Source organism: Montipora capricornis, chromosome 4, assembly GCF_036669925.1.
Source record: "Montipora capricornis isolate CH-2021 chromosome 4, ASM3666992v2, whole genome shotgun sequence".
Classification (NCBI taxonomy): Eukaryota; Metazoa; Cnidaria; class Anthozoa; order Scleractinia; family Acroporidae; genus Montipora; species Montipora capricornis.
In genome coordinates this window covers 19260834-19263333 of record NC_090886.1, presented here as the reverse complement: position 1 = coordinate 19263333, position 2500 = coordinate 19260834, and positions in this window count along the sequence as shown.

The following is a 2500-nucleotide window of genomic DNA, read 5'->3' as shown; positions in this document are numbered from 1 at the left end:
ATTTTAAAGAGAAATATTTTTTTATTTAAATTCTATTTCCAAACCTCTTGTCTAATGAAAAATAACCTCTGTATGTAAACGGAGTTGGTGTAAACGCAATCAAGGCTAGGGTTCCGTCCGCCTGCCGTAGCAGGCCGGATGAGAAAATTCCGCCCGCTCCCGGGACCAATCAGATTGCAGGATTTGTGGAATTCCGCCCACTGACGCATTGAGAAACAAAATAAAAGAATTATAATTCTCTGTGACCAAATTTTGGAAAGTACCTATCAAAGACATACAATAAGCAAAATCTATTGTGCAACTTCCGAGTACATTACCAGTATGACTTGGGATGTATTGAATCTGAAAAGTTGTGTTGAATGCTATGACCTCTGCAGGTAATTCTATTAACATGACATGTTTGTCTCGATAAGCTTGATAAGGCAGTATATAGTTCATTTCCTAAATTTATAACTGATAATTACAGGGGAGTAATTAATTTCCTATCATAATTATATAATAGCACATAGTGACATAGCTGCACATTCACTACCAGCATTTGAGCCATACACTAAAACATCACCTTGACAGTAGTTTTACTAGGATCAATGGGATGTGAACCAGGATTTGCAAAGGTTGAACTTACTGGTACCAGCAATATGCCATGCGGTGGACCAGACTTTTAAAAAGAAACTATTTCAAAAACCAAAAAATAGTGTTTCATTTCCGGTATGGTAAGGGCAGGAGAAAAGATAGAATACTAGGTATAGTGTGGGTCACTTGGCCTGTCATTACTCGGGTTGCCTATGGCAAACCCAGTCGAGGTCTGCGTTGATTTCGTCGTTTTTTTATTTTTTTCCGTGTCGGTAAAAGTCTTGCCTGTCACTCCCCTGCTAAGTGGTGGCTTTGAGCATAGAGCTTTCTGCGCGTATTTTCTTAGAATCGAGAGGGTAGTGGGAAATGCGTAGATTTCTCTGGTGGACACAGTAGAACGATTAACTTAACCGGCAATGGCGTCGAAAGTCATGTAACGCGAATGGCGTTTTAGTGGATCTTTGAACAAAATATACCCTTATGAAGCTCATGAATGGAGGTCAATTGGATATACAGGAGGTGGAATCTTAAAAGCGACGAGTAATGGACTTCGACAACAATCTACCGCCCGTCGAGCCGAAATCAAAGTGAGCTGTATTTACCTGAAGTACATGGTAATTTGACACGATTGAGTTTCTTGCCTTCACGCACACAATGAAATAGGAAGAGGTTCTCGCCTCTAAGAGCAAATATGTTGTTTGTTTCAATACATTTTTCGCTGGAAAAGGATTCTGTGGTATTTTCTGCCTTTGTGAATTATAATATCATGTTGTGTATTGAATTTCCGAGCTTAAGGTTGAAATGTGATATGGGAGAAGTTTTTTAGTATTGCTCTGTAAGCAGGAAGGGTTCACAGGCCTGTTGGAAGCTTGCTTGAGTTTCAACAAAATGAGCCCCAAAATCAGTGAAAAATTGTGAAGCAGATGAATAATAAAGTAGCTGCCATTTCCAAAATGATGAAATTACCTGGTGATAAATAACGTCGAACGCGTCTTGGAGAGTACATTTTGACTTTGCATAAACAAGAGTTGTGCGATTGTGATCTTTGTTTTGACTTCGCTCATTTCATTGTCAAACTTTATAACACTTGACAGAAAAAGAAACTTACAAAAACCCGGTATCTTGCCATCATTTGACACAGATGCTTCACTGTTTGGCGAGTAAACATGCCGCGGTAACTTAATCACGGCGCCCACTGAATTCCGGCCATGTCACTTTCGATTTGGCGATTTATTTGAACGTAGCAAAAATCTCCCAAAATGTTTGTCGCTGATCGTAACTTTTTATATTCTATATTCACGGTTCAAAATTAATGTTGTTTTCATGTCGTAAATATGTTATTCTCGATCAACCTTCCTGGAGACTTCCTTCTGCTCTTTCTAAAAGCTGTGTATCAATAGTTATTTACTTTTGCATCAATATTTGTTTTTGCATAAAGCAAGCTAACAAGATCTGTACCTTGCTGAGTTCGCATTTGTTAGCGTTAATAGTATTTTCGGTCCGATGCTTCTGTTTTATGAGAGGTATATAGTTTTGGTCTCCCATCCAAACACTAACCCCGCCGAACAGGGCTTGACTTTAGTGAACTTCGGCATTACAAAGCTGTAAGATGCTCAGCGGGCACGCTTAAACCTGTGGTGGAAAGAAGTTTATCAACACGTCAGCCCAGAAGCCAATGTTTCTCACTTCCCATTTATTTTCTTCAATCTTTCTGGGTTCAGTACTTTGCTAGTAACCACATGTCTTCTCAGACTATTTACCCAATACTTCTACCATGGCACTACAATGATAAACAATACCAATGCACTGTTAGAGCTACATATTACGCAAGGACAGATCTGTTTCGTCTTACGAACGTGTGAGGACCTGTGAGCCAAAGGGCCTCTTCTGGTATGACTTCTTAATGACCTTGAAAAAAATTGTTTGG